This window comes from Schistocerca nitens, chromosome 1, assembly GCF_023898315.1.
Source record: "Schistocerca nitens isolate TAMUIC-IGC-003100 chromosome 1, iqSchNite1.1, whole genome shotgun sequence".
NCBI classification, from domain to species: Eukaryota; Metazoa; Arthropoda; class Insecta; order Orthoptera; family Acrididae; genus Schistocerca; species Schistocerca nitens.
Window position 1 is genome coordinate 547,058,004 of NC_064614.1, and position 18,557 is coordinate 547,076,560.

The 18,557-nt window shown below is 41.6% G+C and overlaps 1 protein-coding gene across 1 annotated transcript in view; it reads left to right on the forward strand.

Moving 5' to 3' along the window:
• The window catches only part of LOC126259922 (splicing factor 3A subunit 2-like), a 130,938-nt gene that overhangs the window by 95,906 nt on the left and 16,475 nt on the right, over window positions 1-18,557 (forward strand). The gene's annotated exons all lie outside the window — the stretch shown is intronic.

Genomic DNA, 18,557 nt, shown 5'->3' on the forward strand with positions numbered 1-18,557 from the left:
GCAAGTGGTGTCTCGAATCCACAACTAATAAATTTACTCAATCGTACTAATGCACGTAAAAATCGTTGTTGATACCATCCGTACGTAACGACTGCAAGGTGGTGCCTGGTCCTCTCCAGAAACGCTATTATGCCATCAGAATTAATGGGCTGATGTTTATTAGAACCTGGAGAGTTTTGGAATTTAATCTTTGGGACTGGTACAAGGTAGCAGATGCCGTATTAGGCCAACTCTCCTCTGCCTACGGGCCAACTTTCAGTGATGAACACGTTTTTCGCCAGTGGAACTGTGATCATCTGTCCCTAGATCCATGGCCGAGCGGTTCTAGGCGCTTCAGTCCGGAACCGCGCTGCTGCTGCGGTCGCAGGTTCGAATCCTGCCTCGGGCATGGATGTGTGTGGTGTCCTTAGGTTAGTTAGGTTTAAGTAGTTCTAAGTCTAGGGGACTGATGATCTCAGATGTTAAGTCCCATAGTGCTCAGAGCCATTTGAACCATCTGAACCTAGATCCACCGGGAAATTATCGCCTAACATTTGCGCAGTAAGACGTTCTAGAGAACAATAAAAACCATTGACAGTATGGAACGTATACCACTTATTCCATAGCATCTACATCATACTCTGCAAGCCACTAAACGGTGTGTGGCGGAGAGTACTTCTGATACCACTAACTGATTTCCCCTTCGCCGTTCCACTCACGAATGGCGCGTTGGAAGAATCATTGTCACTAAGCCTCTGTATCCGTTCTAATTTCTCGAATTTTCTGGTAGTGGTTATTGCTTGAGATGTATGTGGGAAGAAGTAATATTTTTTCGACTTTTCCCGGAAAGTGTTCACTCGAAATTTCAATAGTAAACCTCCCCGCGATACACAGTGCTTCCCTGTAACGTCTGCCAGTTGAGTTTGTTGAGCATCTCTGCAACGCTCTAACGCCGACTAAACGATCCCCTGACGAAAGGCGCCGCTCTTCATTGGATCTTCTCTACCTCTTCTATCAGCTCTACCTGGTAAGAATGCCAGGTCGATGAGAAATACTCAAGAATCAGTAGGACAAGCGCCTTGTAACATACTTCCTTTGTGGCTGGCTCACTTTGCTTTAAGATTCTTCCAACGAATCCCAGACTGGTATCTGCTCCTCCTAGTATTTGTTTTAAGTGGACATTCCACTTAAGGTCGCTCTGGATAGTTACTTCCAAGTGTTGGGGGTTGGGCTGATTTGGGGGGAGGAGACCAAACTGCGATGTCATCCGTCTCATCGGATTAGGGAAGGATCGGGAAGGAAGACGGCTGTGCCCTTTCAAAGGAACCGTCCCGGCATTCGCCTGACGTGATTTAGGGAAATCACAGAAAACCTAAATCAGGATGGCCGGACGTGGGATTGAACCGTCGTCCTCCCGAATGCGAGTCCAGTATGCTAACCACTGCGCCATCTCGCCCAGTTCCAGATGTTTTACGGCAGATACCGTTTCCAGGAATTTGCCGTCAACCTAAACAGGTTAGGACATAAAAGGGAAAGAAGGCTATGGTTTAAGACAGGTTAGGAAGTCTCTATTTGATAAAATTCTTGTTCATACTTACATTATAAAAAGACATTCGCAGATCGCCCGGATACGGCCTGAGCATCAAAGAATAATGTAACGTGCTCTTTAGAAGTACTTCCTTCGGCCATGTACAATAACATTGATATCATAGTTACATTAGGCAAAACAATTTCAGTGAGAGAATTAATATCTAGTTAGCGCGAGGTTCGTATATTAGACAGCCTTCTACACGTCCCGTACTGACGTTCCTTGTCATGACGTGCCTCGCAGTCTGTAGCGCTGTTGTTGTTTCCTTTTCGAACAGTGGTTTGATGCACCTCTCTCATGTAAGCCTTTTCATCTATGAATGACTATAGCAACCTACATCTACTTGAACCAGATTGGCGTAGTCAAGCTAGATCACGTAGCAAGCGCTCTACCTTGAGCACCTTTGCTCTTGCGAACTCATTTCAGAACGTGAAACGGACTGTTAATTTACGAAATGTGTTCGCCATTATTCTAGAGTACAAGATGACGCTCATGTAACGGCCGTAGAAGGCAAACAAAACTATCACGCGAGTTCCGCAGGAGCAAATATGGAATACCCGCACCACTCAACTGGTAAAGACACAGATAATGTCCAATAGACCAATACGGCCACATATCGTTATTAATATTTATTATTAAAGTTGTGACTGTTTTGGCACTCATTCTCCAGTCATCCCAGATCTATTTGTCAGCTCATGTGGCATGGCATATGCACTGTTCGATCTCCCTCCGGCCTTGGGACCGGCAACCCTCTGCATTCCACTGGCTCTATAAGATAGTGATCAAGAAAATATGAAGGTGCCCGATTACGACAAGGTAAATCACAGTGTCTGAATCGTCTTGAAAAATACCGATAATTTATTTTCTATAAAAATTATAAGGAACCTACAGAAGTGAATTAGAATATTTCAGATTTCAGTATTTACATGTAATTTTCAATTTCGAAAACCATCCAACAAGACTTCTTCTTTACTTTCCTTCAGTGAAATATTTCCAGACAACTGATTCCCAAGACGGGAAATATTCATTTCAGAAGTGAATAATTTAATCTCTGCTCAGGTTCATTAGGTACCTTGTCAAGGGCTCAAATATAATATCAGCGGATGTTCCGAAATATCGTCAGTTCATCTGCTGCCTCAGTACATTTTCTAGCAAGTGAATTATTGTAGGGAAATATGACTTTATTCGATATCTTGTAGGAAACGGTCATCATAAGAAATGTGACTGCAATAGATAACTTAAATATACCAACTAGCGACAACTATTAATAAATGGAGTACGCAGCGAGGCAATAAAAGTACTTTTCACGTTCAGGAAACTGCATACAAGAACTGTCTTTTGTTATTATTCGTATCAAGTTTAACAAAACAAATCTGAAATTAAATAATATATCTAACTACATCAACGTTATGATAATACCATGCAAGTTCGCTCAAGATAGCGAAAGTGTGAAATACTACGGGTAAGAAATGAAATCAGTAATTTTTATGAGAAAAAGGTGCTTTTAGATTCAAGTTCATACGATATTCAATTAAAACTGTGTAATTTTTTAACTTCGTTATAAATTGACGGTGTGTACGAACACACAAAACTGGAACTGCTTAAGAAACAAAGTAAGATAGCGACCAGGCATTCAAATGAAAGTAGAAAGTTTTTACACATTTATGTTAAATTCCTGTTGATGGTGGAACACACGGCTTGCCTTAGGATTTTCCAATAAACAGACAGGGCTATTATGGTTGTTGAATAGTACTTTCCTTGCGAAGGCAGTGTCTTTTGGAAGTTAGGGTTGTTTACTGCTTGATGTAGATAACATTGGTATAATTCTAAGTGCGGGGGCAGTCATCAGCTGATAGGTTTTATACCTCCTGATACGTGAATGGATGCATGCCCATCTTGAGCAGGATGTTCCACACAGTGGCACTGTAGGTATTTAGTTCCTTGCCTGTGGATCCTGTGCTTGTGCTAGGGTCGTCCTCAGTCTGATGTAATACAGCATCCTGAAACCGAACATTTCGCACGGTAGTCCTTTTCTAAGGGATCCTGTTTCTCAAAGCCTTTGTAATGTGACATGACTCAATGGTAATTTCTTGCATGAAAATCGTTCTGCACACTCTGCCGATTTTCGGCACGATTGTGTTCCGGCCGCGAGTGTTAAGGTCGATATTGGCCTCGTCAGAGATACTTGGGCGCCAAGTTGGCGGCGAATGGCCCTCTGGCGACGAGGAAAGGAGGGTTAGAGAGTCCGAGCGAGAAGGTTAGAACGGCAGAATGTTGGGGTCCAGATGGTCCCAATTGTGCATTAATAATTTTGGCACTCTGTGCTAATGAACTGATGGCGAAACTGAGACGCTTGGGAATTCAACACTGCTGTGGAACAATAAGCTGTGGGCTCTGCAATTGTATGGACGCAATTTACGGCGAGCTGTGGCCGACGTCGTTTGTGGGTGTTTTGCCACGGCAGATAAACAAGACAGCGTGGGCCCAATCTGAACACGCTGTGTTGTAGCATGTTCGCCCACAATAAGGATGTCATGATATTGGATAAGAAAGCAGTGGAATAAGGTCCGTGTATCAACCTTCAGTGACTTCTGCGGTATTAGTTTACTTAACTGGGTGCAGACTGAGCAGTAACTGTCACTTTTCAAAGGAATTTACGATTGTGTAAAAGTATGACCAATGCCGGATGGGCGTTGTTATACAGTTATTATATTTCTTATTTGTGAACATAATTTTCTGTTATCAGGATTACTCATTGGACAGATTTGAAATTGTCAGTTCTGCGCTGTAGTTCAGTGGGTTATAAATACTGGAGTTTGAGGTTTGTAAGGTACCTTTCTACCATTACGATTCTGTAAGTTTGTACTTGAAAGTGAAGTTGTTTGCTACTGTTATTGGTCGAGAATTTATTACCCGACCAGCCTTTCTATGAAGTGCTTTAAGACTTGTTTTTCAGTGAACTATTATTAATAAATTACATAAATCAATAATGTTGTGTGAGCAATTATTGAAGGCACCCATGTCGATTAGCCGATCAACCATGGCCAGTTGGGAACAGGCACTGATGTAACATTAGAGGACTAGGGGCTATTTAAGTCGTGGCAACGCTAATCCTGTTATTTGTTGTTCTTGTTGAATTGTCTAGTCACCCCTAAATTAAATACTAATTCCGCACAATACAGTCGCCTTGCTGATAGATTACTGCATCATGCCTTCCCATAAATGAGATCCATGTCAGTTAACTCCGTTAGTCAAATGAAACTAAATGCTTCCGGATATCTTTCCAAGTCTCAAACATCTATGATGCACTTATACAGACGAAGCGAAGAATGAAAATTTGTACCAACGCCAGGATTCGAACACAGGTCTTCTGCTCACTAAGTAAATGCACTAACCACTACACCACCCTGGCACAGTGGCTTTGCACAATTGCACCGACTACCCAGGCACGCCTGTCTCCTCAATACAAATTCCCATTCACACCTCATCCCCATTGGTATTCGTCCGAAACTCAAATTTCTGCGTTGTACTGAGCAGGGAGGCGTGCTACAGCAGTCCGTACAGATGTGCAAAGCCACTGTGCCAGAGGTTAGCGCATCTTCCCAGTGACCAGGAGTCCTAGGTTCAAATCCCAGCCTTTATATAAGATTTTCATTCTACGTTTCAAGCCACACACATACATCATAACTCGTTAGAGTGTGATACCCCATCAGGAACCTGTAAACATCAATAGAAACTTTCAAGTAAACACAACATAAACAATAATAATTTAATTCCCCAAGGCTGTGGCTAAGCCATATCTCCGCATATCCTTTCTTTCAGGAGTGCTAGTTCTGCAGGGTTCGCAGGAGAGCTTCTGTAAAGTTTTGAAGGTAGGAGACGAGGTACTGGCAGAAGTAAGGCTGTGAGAACGGTGCCTGGGTCGTGCTTGGGTAGCTCAGTTGGTAGATCACTTGCCCGCGAAAGGCAAAGGTCCCGAGTTCGAGTCTCGGTCCGGCACACAGTCTTAATCTGCCAGGAAGTTTAATGATTTAATTGTTTATCCAGGGATGCGGACAACTGCTAACGGTCGTGAAAAGTTAATTTTCCTAGCAGTAAAATGTAATGGTGCTGCAAATCAAATTCCAGTGTCAATATGTTACGTACGAAGCAGTGTAAACAACAGTGAACGTTGGGCTAAGGGAAGTCCAGTGTCAGACACTTCCATGACTCCTAGCAGGGAAGCGATGCAAACTTGTATCACGTAAAAAAGTGTTACTTTTCCTCCTCTAATAACTTCACAAAACTGTATTCGTAGTTTTATTACACCCTATACATACATGTACGTATTCGATTACCAACCAGGCTTTGAAATGGTCCCCTACGGAATCCGGCATTGAACAGCTCGCCTGTTGAGTCCGCAACGCGCAGCGGTTCGGCGCTTGGCGGGTAGCTTGACGCCTGAGGCAGCCTACCAACAAAGGGGCCCAGCACTGCATGCCTGCGCCGCTGGCCACATACCGACCTGTGACGTGCCTGCCTCGCTGGACGCGCAGTCTCCCTGCTGAGAGATACGGCGTCGAACCACCGAGCAATAACGTCACTTCTGCTTTCACAAAACACTGCTGAAATTCCGCGGCAACAAGGGGCACTGCCGGAACTCAGCTGCTTAGCTGAACGACTGTTGTCCATAGGAATGTGAATTTTGTCAATCCTCGGCGCTGTTTCCTTCGGAAAATATTGTCGGAATGTCTATCCAGATCAAATCAAATGCTAATTTCAACGAATAAAATTCATAGGTCGGCTGTGTTTTAATAGTTATAACATTAAGTAAGCTTACCAAACAAAATGTTGGTCAGACTCTTAAAAGAGTGCACCGATTACTTTGAAGCGATGTAGTTGATATAGAACTGGTACCCGCTGGTCATGTGACGCTACCGCCGTCATAAGTGATGGCAGTGTTTACGTTCCAATCGATTGTATGGAATCAGCGCTTTACAATGGGATGGCTCGGCGTGGAGACGTCAAAATGACAAAACTGTGAGTGAAGTTGCCCGATTTGCTGGTGTGTCAGCGTGAACTGTCAAACATGTTAGCAATAAATGGTATATTATGCGCAGCTATGTAACACGGCTTAAAAACAATGCAGCCGTGTCAATGATAAACTGCTTCATACCCGTAAGACTAGCCGCTATCAACTAATGAAAGCTCTTCTCAACCAGTTTCCGAGAGAAAATTACGAAATGAATTGCGTTTAATGGGCATCTGGAGTCGGACATATCTAAAAATATCACTGCTCACAGCAGCACATAAAGATTCCCGTCCTCATTTGGTAAACAAATCATGGACTGAACGATAGTTGACTACAAACGTGCGGTGTGGGCCGACAAATCGTGGTTTTTCTCTTTTCAAATTATCCAAGGTATCGAGTGCACCGAGGACCCAGTAAGGCGTACAAAGGGCAGTGTGTCGAGGGTTTAGTTAAAGTCAGCCGTGGTGACGTCGTTCTGTTACTTTTTGGGGATGTTTATCGGCCCACTCATGCAAGTTATCGTGAACACGTTCATTTCATCTTTCGTGGTGAGCAGGTATTCTGTGTGCTGTGGAGTGTGGACACGCCCATCTTACAAGATGACAACAACCATAATCACAGGACTGCGTGCATACGTTCCTGGTTTCACGGACAGCCAGGGACCCTACGACGTCTCGACTGTTCCGCTTAATTACTCGGTCTTAATCCCAAAGAAAATGGGTGTGACTATTTGGAGAGTAGGTGACACAGATCGACTAATTTTTTGTCTGGTGTGTTTATTTCGCTTATTCTGGCTATAGTATTTTATTTGCCTCAAGAGTAACATTATTCGAAGGTTTACTTCCAATCCAATTTACTTGCCAGGCGGATTTCATATGGATGTAGGTATATTTTTATAAGTTATTAGACTATTTTTCTCTGAAGCTTTTCTGAACTAATTGTTTATACGTGTGCTAACTTCGTCATTCCGCAGCGTCAGCATTCATTATTCGGCAGCATACACTGAGGTGACAAAAGCCATCGGTTAGCGATATTCTATATATCATACAAAAAGGCAGTGCGTTGGTGGAGGTGTCATTTGTACTCAGGTGATTCATGTGAAAACTGTCCGAAGTGATCATGGCCATACGACGGGAATTAAGTCTTTGAACGCGGAATGGTAGTTGGAGCTAGACGCATGGAACATTCCATTCTGGAAATCTTTAGAGAATTCAGTATTCCGAGATCCACAGCGCCAAGACTGTGCCGAGAACACCAAATTTCAGACATTACGTCTCAACAAGGACAATACAGTGGCCGACTGCCTTCACTTAACGACCAAGAGCAGTTGTCAGTGCTAACAGACAGGCAACTCTGCGTGAAATAGCCCGACGTGCGATGAACACGTATGTTAGGACAGTACGGCGAAACTTGGTGTTAATGGGCTATGGCAGCAGATGACCGACGGGAGTGCCTTTGCATTATTATTCATCAGTTTGAAAAAGTTTTACTCAAAATCATTGCTTGTACTCATGCTTCTTTGTGCTTGCCTAAATGATAACATTCGTTAATGTCTTTCTTAAATCAATTTATGTTGCAAACATTTTTTTCGGATTCCTGCAGTGAATAACATAGTTTTGCCATACTAGATCGAAAACAAATTCTTTGGTTTCTTTCTGTCAGACAGTGGTGGTAATTTTTCCGGACATAAGGGCAAATCCGAATGCAAATTGTGAATACTCTGGAGGTATTCAATAACCAGTTCTAAAATATACCCTACGCTGGAATCGTCTGGTATGTTTCCCATCACAAATTGCTCTCTGGATAATTCTGCAGCAGAAGGAACTGCAATATTGCACAGCTCTAATGACTGTTCACGTCAAGATAATGTATATGGTGTAGCATGTGACAATTTTGTCATTGTAATTACACATGAATCTGTTGCTGTAAACTGGGAACAGAGGACAATGCGACCTCTATCGCCTCTTTCAACAAACTGGAGTTGTTCGATATCGGTAATAAGTTACAGTTCGCTTACGTAATTTTTAGCAGAGTGAGGTGGTGGTTGAAAAGTATAATGTGTCCCTGAGATGCTGCAGATTCTGTCCACGTTGACCTACGGTGATAGAAAGTCACTGTAAGACCACTCGAATTAAAGGAAAACATGGTCAGGCAACGGATGACGGCTTATCTAATAAAACCACGAGGGATGGACCAATTAAGCATGAAAATATGAGTACCACACCTCACGTGGACATATACTTAATGCGTTTAGTTCTCACTCTACACCTCAATCTACACCTCACTCTACATCTCATTCTACAGCTCTCTGTGATGAGGTACAGAGAAGTGTCTACTACGATGTCCTGAGGAAAAGTGTGTCCTCACTCTCCTCTTCAAATGTTAGATGGTTGTGCCAGTATTAGAAGCTCACCAGCAAATTGCAACAGACCTTGCAGATTCCGACCAATTTAAGAAACATGCTAACGAATTTTCTACTCTTGTGGATTTTGTCGAGATAACAAATTAAATATATTTCCACTTGGCACAGGGAAGAAGGCAGAAAATCTTCCTCACTATGTAACAGATCTCTACTTACGACTAATGAGAAAGCATCCGCATACACACGAGTGGGAACTGTCTCCCGCTACCAAAATAATCACTAAAATAATCACTGTTCTCCTTACAAAATTTTGAATAAACATTCCATCTGGTCTCCACTGGGCTGAATGGCTGTTAACATGCCCATAGCCACATGTTGACTCCCGTCCTTCAAATCTCTATCTTTGCTAAAAGGGATTCTTTCCACTTCACACACAATTAATCTTTATGACACGCTAACTGCCCTCACTCATCGCTCCTGCCGTTCTCGGTCAGCAGAGGGCTTGAAAGACGCCAGGTCCTTTCGACCCGCCTTTCTTCCAGTTTATTTACTCAAACTTTATTTACTCAGTCAAACTGATGATCACATACCCTATGGTCTATGGATTATTGGAGAGTCTTAACAGTGGTTGTAATGCTGAATTCAATCGTACCTGGGTGCATGCAGTTACTTGCGGTAGAGGAGACGATACACGAGCGCTTGTCACCGCTGCAGCTGGTGAGGCTTAATGTTGTCAGTACAGGAGGGTAATAAATAAGTCAAAAATTGATGAATTCAGGAAATTGCTCAAAGACCTGGACTGGATAGTTGTTTACAGTACATCTGACTCAAATGGAAAATACAAAGCATTCATTAATTACTGCGAACTGTGATCTTTCAGACAGGAAATCACAAATCCAGTAGCACAACTGAGACGATAGTCCATAGGAAGGCAATTTGGTTGGAAGCTGCTTATGAGGAATGATATCAAGAGCCTTTTTGTACCTCTATAAATACGGAATCAATTTGAGAGTCTCTGTACGCAGTACATCGTGCAAATAAAGTGCCAGCTGGGTCTCACAAGAGTGATGCTTTCCAAATCCATGCTGGTTTGATGTCAATAGGTAACATTTTTAGGGGTATTTCATAACGCTGCAACAAAGCATTTGTGCACACGTCCACCTACATGTTGCTGTCAATGAAATGGATCTGTAACTAAGTGGATTGCGATCATTTTCTTTCGTATGTATTGCAACTTTCCATTCTGCTCCCGCACAATAAATACTGGAACACTACTCATTACGTCATAGGAAAAGTAAGTATGCTGCTGCATCGTTGATACACAAGATCCACTTCTAAATTGTTAGCCCATTCGCGAAAGACATTGCCAGTAGAAACATAATCGTCCTGGTACGAATATGATAGGGTCATGACAACATAGTGGATCACGTCTTTTGATGATATGATGGTTTTGTTACTTCCTGGAACGACAGAATTATATTTCAAGATTCACTTGATATATTCGTGGTTTACGAATCAAAGATTCTGAATGAATTTCATTTTGGTGTGTCACCGACTTATCAAATATTTGTTTGCAGGTAGAGAAGTTTACTTTCACACAGCAACTACAACTAATCTCGTTGTCTACATTGCGAATTATCTGTAGCAGCCATCACAAGGGCAATGAGGAGACAACGAACGCTGCATGTGGTCGCCTGCTCCATGAAAACGTCGATACACTGTAAAGAGTAAGAGGCAGTAGCTTTCAGTTCCAAACTGGCGCGAGAATAACATTTTACCCCATCTGTGGCGAAGCTACTAACAGCTACATCGAACTGAGAACGACATCTATAGGAATTTTGCCATCATAAGAAGTATCGCTAAGTTCAGTAACTAGTAGATGCAGAAGTCATAAAATACTGTGCAACTGCTACTGAAAATACACAAATCTGTTAATGAAATCATATCACTGAATACTCTGACAACAGTGTTTCATTCAGCAACAAAATCTCACAGCCACACTGTCATATTTAGATTGTAGGCCGGTAAAGCTACTTAAATATGACAAGACTTCTCATTTAATTAAGATAGTCATTTGCTGTATGGTATTATTAAGAGACACCAGTTGTATTAGTATAGTGTATATTAATAGCGTTTCCCGTTAGGTTAGTGAACAAAATAGACACAAATATAAGAGAAATTATCAACAATACAGGCTGGTCCATTGATCGTGACCAGGCCAAATATCTCATGAAATAAGCATCAAACGAAAAAACTAAAAAGAACGAAACTTGTCTAGCTTGAAGGGGGAAACCAGATGACGCTATGGTTGGCCTGCTATATGGCGCTGCCATAGGTCAAACGGATATCAACTGCGGTTTTTTTTTTAATACGAACCCCCATTTTATAACATATTCGTGTAGTGCGTAAAGAAATATGAATGTTTTAGTTGGACAATTTTTTTCGCTTTGTGATAGATGGCGCTGTAATAGTCACAAACAGATGGCTCCCAATTTTAGAAGAACAGTTGGTAACAGGTAGGTTTTTTAAATTAAAATACAGAACGTAGGTACGTTTGAACATTTTATTTCGGTTCTTCTAATGTGATACATGTACCTTTGTGAACTTATCATTTCTGAGAACACATGCTGTTACAGCGTGATTACCTGTAAATACCACATTAACGCAATAAATGCTCAAAATGATGTCCGTCAACCTCAATGCGTTTGGCAATACGTGTAACGATATTCCTCTCAACAGCGCGTAGTTCGCCTTCCGTAATGTTCGCACATGCATTGACAATGCGCTGACGCATGTTGTCAGGCGTTGTCGGTGGATCACGATAGCAAATATCCTTCAACTTTCCCCACAGAAAGAAATCCGGGGACGTCAGATCCGGTGTACGTGCTTCGACAACCAAGCCACCTGTCATGAAATATGCTATTCAATACCGCTTCAACCGCACGCGAGCTATGTGCCGGACATCCATCATGTTGGAAGTACATCACCATTCTGTCATGCAGTGAAACATCTTGTAGTAACATCGGTAGAACATTATGTAGGAAATCAGCATACATTGCACCATTTAGATTGCCATCGATAAAATGGGGACCAATTATCCTTCCTCCCATAATGCCGCACAATACATTAACCCGCCAAGGTCGCTGATGTTCCACTTGTCGCAGCCATCGTGGATTTTCCGCTGCCCAATAAGTGCATATTATGCCGGTTGACGTTACCGCTGTTGGTGAAAGACGCTTCGTCGCTAAATAGAACGCGTGTAAAAAAAAAACTGTCATCGTCCCGTAATTTCTCTTGTGCCCAGTGGCAGAACTGTACACGACATTCAAAGTCGTCGCCATGCAATGCCTGGTGCATAGAAATATGGTACGGGTGCAATCGATGTTGATGTAGCATTCTCAACACCGACGTTTTTCAGATTCCCGATTCTCGCGTAATTTGTCTGCTACTGATGTGCGGATTAGCCGCGACAGCAGTTAAAACACCTACTTGGGCATCATCATTTGTTGCAGGTCGTGGTTGACGTTTCACATGTGGCTGAACGCTTCCTGTTTCCTTAAATAACGTAACTATCCGGCGAACTGCCGGACACTTGGATGATGTCTACCAGGATATCGAGCAGCATACATAGCACACACCTTTTGGGCATTTTGATCACAATAGCCATACATTAACAAGATATCGACCTTTTCCGCAGTTGGTAAACGGTCCATTTTCACACGGGTATTGTACCACGAAGCAAATACCGTCTGCACTGGCGGAATGTTACGTGATACCACGTACTTATACGTTTGTGACTATTACAGCGCCATCTATCACAAAGCGAAAAAAGTGGTCCAACCAAAACATTCATATTTCTTTACGTACTACACGAATATGTAATAAGAAATTGGGGTTCCTATATTAAAAAACGCAGTTGATATCCGTTTGACCTATGGCAGCGCCATCTAGCGTGCCAATCATAGCGCCATCTGGTTTCCCCCTTCAAGCTAGACGAGTTTCGTTGTTTGTATTTTTTTCGTTTGATGCTCATTTCGTGTGATATTTGGCCCGGTCACTATCAATGGTCGACCCTGTATATTCCACCTCGTAATCGAAGTCACGTATAAAGCTCAATCGCCAAAACAAACAAAAAAAAAGAAAACAAAAACTAACATTCTTGGTGGTTGACCGATAAGGGGCGAGAGAGGTAAATACATGTGGGTGACAGATTAGAAATCGTCTGGTAAGCGTGTTTGCCAACCATATTCTTTGGTGCTGACTTGTAGGTCACATTTGTTACTCTGTGACTGTAAGGCATCTCATTTGATGGCACAAATGTCAACTGTGAAGGACACATCCCTGTGAAGCAGTTAGTAACACAAAACACCTTCTTTGTGCCATCAGATGTATATCAACAACAACAAATTTTGTGGATACAGGCAATCGTTTGAGGTAATGTTTGTTATGACTTACTCATTACCTCCTCCTTATGAAGTTACCATATGGTACTTCATATCGCTATCAGGTCGCATTTATTTCGATGAAACGTTGTACTGAAATCCTCCTTCCTTTCTTTTAAACCTCAATATGACTACAGAAGGCAAGTGTCGCATGGAGGTTAAATGGTCATCACACTAGCCAGTTATCAGAGACTCTGTCTTTGACCGTAGTAGTAAATCGCAGAAACGTTCTTTATCAACGCCTGTTTGTCTTCCTGAATGTGGTAATTAATTATCTCAAAACATTTGTACTTGAAAAGATAAAATCTGACTTTCTCGATAGCGCTCACTCCATACAGAGCATGGGTGTTTCGAACTACCTCCACTGCTCCCACCCTTTTATCAAACACATACAGAATAAAATGTCAGAAATGTTAGACTTTACTCCGTTTTAGGCTCCGTTTTCTAATGCATAAAAGACGTTCCTGATGACGTCAAAAATGAGAAACATACAAGTTGTCATGGCATGAGCTATACTACAAACTTGAACAAAATAGGACCCTAGTTAAATACGCCATACAAAATTGCCATGGAACATGCTGAAACATAATACTATATCATACGCAACGTTATATAATGTTATACTTGCTAATTCGAATACAGAAAAGTCCGCTGGAGATCATAGGCCCTAGGCCGCTGGCTCATGAAGAATGTCGTGTGACTAGGGCCTCCCGTCGGGTAGACCGTTCACCGGGGGCAAGTCTTTCGATTTGACGCCACTTTGGCGACTTGCGCGTCGATGGGATGAAATTATGATGATTAGGACAACACAACACCCAGTCCCTGAGCAGATAAAATCTCCGACCCAGCCAGAATCGAACCCGGGCCCTTAGGATTGACATTCTGTCACGCTCAGCTACCGGTGCAGACCGCTGTTTAATGATGCTGAAATTGCTCTTACCATGACAGACACCCACGAGCCCTTTCACAGACATGTTTCCACAGAATGTTTCTGGTACTGGCATGTTAAATAATGAATTAAAGTGTCTCTGACCTTCAGTCGGACTGACGATCTTAGCAGACAGACAGAATACAGTTTAAAAAAGAAAGAAAAAGGATTGGTATGATATCGTACTGCATGACGTTGACTAGTAGAGCACGAATAGATCATTCACAACAGCAGCTCAAGTGGAAGTCAATACTTCTCACACCATGTGCTGCATACCCCATTATGACAAAAATATGGTGCTAACACATGTGAAATTCGGTGGTTGGTTGTACTGAGGCTAGCTTGTAATGGCTAAGGTGTGGGTTCAATTCACGCTGGGAATAGTAGTCATGTCATTTAATGGGTGTGATAAGACTTCTGCAGTATTACTTATTGTAAGAAAGTTTAACTTACGACCATTACGGACTGTCTCATCACTAATAACAAGTTTTCTAATATTTGTTGTATTGCAGTATTAGTTTACAAACGGCTATACATACCCCATAGGTTCAAAAATGGTTCAAATGGCTTTGAGCACTATGGGACTTAACTACTAAGGTCATCAGTCCCTTAGAACTTAGAACTACTTAAACCTAACTAACCTAAGGACATCAATGACTTCCCTAGCTATATAAATCAGAAACTTATAATGTATGCTGATGACACAACAATCATTTGCACAGCTGACACAAAGGAGGAGCTTGAGAAGGAAGCTCTCCTGACTATCGAAAATGCAAATAAATATTTAACACAAAACAACCTGTTTATGAATCAGTCTAAAACAATGAATGTAGTATTTCAGACCAAGCACAGTGAAAATTATAATATAAATGTTAATGTAAATGGAAAGACTATTAAAGAAGTAACCAGCACAAATTTTTTAGGAACTATAATAGACAAACATTTGGGATGGGGGGAGCACATAGATGCACTGTGTAAAAAGATAAACAAACAGATCTTCATCATGCATAAAACAGCTAAGGCTGTGGATGATAAAATCCTCAGATCAATGTATTATGGACTTGTCTTCCCACATTTGTCTTATTCAGTTCATGTATGGGGAAGTGCACAAGCTGGCTACCTAAAAAGAATATTCACAATTCAGAAAAGGGCAGTGAGATGCATTGCAAAAATACCACCAAGACAGACCTGTAGGCAAGCTTTTGTACACTATAATATTATGACAGTATATTCACTGTACATATACCAAAGCATAATGGCGGTAAGGTCAAGTGATAAACACCTCCTAAATAAAGATATACACAAACACAGTACAAGAGGAAATGAAAATTACTACATGATAAACAGAAATCTAAAACTGTCTATGACTGCCCCAGAAGAAGCAGGCAAAAGGTTTTTTAATAAACTCCCCAAAATCATTAAAAAAGAAACAGACCTAAAATGTTTTAAAAATCATTTGAAACTATATCTCACAGAGAAATGTATATACAGTTTGAGTGAATACTAAGATGGTGTTTAATATGTTATATCATTACTGAAATGTACGTTTAAAATTATCATGTATGTTGTTTGGATTTGTGTGTACATATAATGTGAAACATGTAATACCTTTGTATGATTATGGACTATTTCTGTTTAATCATTTGCTTCATTTATATATAATGAAATCAAGTATGATGTTAATAGCTTATTGTATGACACACCCAATACTCTCAGCTGAATTTTCAGCTGGAGTCCATGGGCAAAGAATAAATAAATAAATAAATAAATAAATCACACACATCCACGCCCGAGGCAGGATTTGAACCTGGGACTGTAGCGGTCGCGCGGTTCCAGACTGTAGCGCCGAGAACCGCTCGGCCACAAAGGTCGGCATACCCCATAGGTTTTGATATTTAGTGGACCTGCAACACACTATGTTATACTGACTGCATTCAGCAGTAGCCCCTTTTCTTCTGTCAAATGTACATGCTCTGTCATATCCCTAGCAAACATAATAATATCATCTAGGTACGCCATACACTGTTTCAGTTTTAATCCCCTCAAAATTTCATCCAGCAACTGTTGTAACTTGGCAAAGTGGGATGACACATGCAGTACCATGCAACACAGTCAGTTCTAGTTTACGATACCACATCATACCAATTACGTGACACTGGTATCATAATCTATGGTTGATGTGCTATCTAAAGATGGCCACTATCCCAAATCACCAAGCCAATTTGGCAGAATATGCAGTGGCTACTAAAGTTCAGTGTTTCAGAAACAATAATCAGACTACAGCAACTACTTTATGTCAGAACTGATCAAGCTGTTATTCCTTTGTTGCATATTCACAGACAAAATAAGCCAATTACATCCACAGGCTAATGGAAGAATAATTCTAAAACCCGTGAAGATAAAGATCTATCGCAATACGAGGTGGGATATGGCCAGAAAATGTCATCACCATTTGAAGTGTTCAAACTGAAAGTAGGAGAAAATTGTAAAGCAGTACAAAATCTTGTGAGAATTTTGAGAGAAATGTGGAAAAGGGTACAAATAGCTAAGTTCAAGACTTTTGACCATCAAAAAAGAGTGGGACGATGTTGTGTGGCTCAGTGAATAATGCTGGAAAGCTCACATACCTCAAAAAATGAAATGTAAAAATTTGTCATAGAGTACCAAGGTCTAAATCAGGTCAGTGAGTTGACGTCACAAAAAAAGTCACTACAGTTGTCAATCACTATGACCTTCTTGTATGTCAGTCAAACTTGTCCTCTTTCTGGCACACAAGAGTCATTGTCAAGTGGTGGCAGCCCCCCCCCCCACACACACACACACACCAAAAATAAAAATAAAAACACAGGTGACAAGGTAAAAAAAAGGAGAAACCAGACACATCATGCAAACTGCGCACACTGTTCCACTTGCATTAAGATCATGAAAGTATTAGTGGTAATAGTAGTAGTAGCAATAGTAATATGGAAGTCATACTGAAAACTGTGATACCCACCAGCTTAGGCAAGGGTGCTAATGTGCTGCTTCCTGGACTCGAGTAGGCGTGCTGGCCCCGGATCGAATCTGCCCGGCGAATAGCTGTGCCGGCCAGCCAGGATGTGGTTTTTAGGCAGTTTTCCACATCCCGCTAGATGAATACTGAACTGGTCCCCATGTACCGCCCCAGTTACATGACTCGCAGACATTTAAAAACGTTTGCAATATTTCATGGCTTACACTTGACACAGACAGCTGGGGTACACTAACTCCGTCCTGGGAGGTTCAGGGTGGCGACAGGAAGGGCATCCGGCCACCCTCTGACACTAACATCGTGAAATCCATAGTAACTAGGCCAATCCCGTGTTGAAGTGGGACAGAGGCACAAAGAAAATGACAATACTGAAAATCGTGAGCAACCCATTGTTAACATTCAAATTCCAAAAATGTAACAAAAATGACAGCGGAATCTACAGAGTTTCTACCACATGTGTCCATATTGTGACATTATTAGCACGTGATGACAGACAGTATTTCCAAAATGGTGGTCATCAATGTTTCATTTTGACAGCGTGCAGTCATTAAATTCCTTATTAAAGAGGAAAAATATGCAGCTGAAACTCACCTTGGACTTCAACATCCCTGTAGAAGTGTGATCATGGATCCAAGCAGTGTTAGGAGATGGGTGATGCACATTAAAGATGGGAAAACGAGTATACGAAAAAAGCCTCATAGTGGTCGCCTGTGAAATGCCTCCGTAGAACACAACATGGAAACAGCTGGTGAGCTCATTAGAGAAGACAGCCATGCCAGTGAATGAAATCGCTGTTAATCTTACAGTAGGGCACAGAGCAGTGCAAGAAATGGTTCAAAGCTTATGTTATCGATAAGTTTATGCCTGTTGGTCCCACATTTATTGACCAAAGACCACAAACTTCAGAGAAGAAGTCAGCCAAAACCTTCTTCAGATTTCACAATGAAGGTAATGATTTTTTTGATGATTACTGTGACAGGCAACGAAAGCTAGTTCCATCGTTAGGAGCCAGAAACAAAATGCCAGAGTGTGGAATGGCACCATACAGATTTGCCATCAAAGAAGAGAGTGAAGACAGTGAGATCTGCTGGAAACATTATGTTCAGCATCTTCTGGGATGAATAGGGTTGCTTTCTGCTTGAACATAGACAAACCATTAACATTGCCCACCATATCCAGACACTTTGGAAGTTCCATTTGCCTTGCCCAATACGTTTCCTGGAAACATGATCATCCT